Source organism: Penaeus monodon, chromosome 24, assembly GCF_015228065.2.
Source record: "Penaeus monodon isolate SGIC_2016 chromosome 24, NSTDA_Pmon_1, whole genome shotgun sequence".
Taxonomy (NCBI): Eukaryota; Metazoa; Arthropoda; class Malacostraca; order Decapoda; family Penaeidae; genus Penaeus; species Penaeus monodon.
Genome location: NC_051409.1, coordinates 14880028 through 14880417, shown reverse-complemented (window position 1 = coordinate 14880417; position 390 = coordinate 14880028). Strand labels below are relative to the sequence as shown.

Below are 390 nucleotides of genomic sequence, written 5' to 3'. Positions count from 1 at the left end.
ACTCGATCGTGTCCCCTTCAAACCTAAGAGGGATCGAACAAGGGTCTTCCGAAGCTGGAGGCGCGCTCAGCCGCTGAGCCGAGACACCGACTCAAGAGTTCTGGATATTGACATTAAAAAGGCAAATGGTGGCACCAGTCTTAGAAAATCACTTTATTGAATAAGTTACAAATCATTAGAAAAAAATAAAAAGGAGACAAGGCAGAGAACATCATCAGCCATCATATCCCGTTAGTAACAATAAAGTTTAAGCGACATGGACTCACAGAACCGCAAATTTTATCCTAGCATTTTCGCGACGCCATACTTCTTGTTTGGGACAACTATTCGAGTATTTCGAAAGGAGATTCATGCATCATTGCAGAGACAAGCGAAATACGGATTTGATGG

General features: G+C 42.6%; 1 protein-coding gene across 1 annotated transcript in view; it reads right to left on the bottom strand.

Moving 5' to 3' along the window:
* Nucleotides 1–129: 129 nt before the first annotated feature.
* The window catches only part of LOC119588872 (A disintegrin and metalloproteinase with thrombospondin motifs 9-like), a gene marked incomplete at its 5' end in the record, with an annotated part of 149434 nt that continues 149173 nt past the window's right edge, over nt 130–390 (bottom strand). Inside the window, 1 exon segment of the mRNA XM_037937511.1 lies at nt 130–390.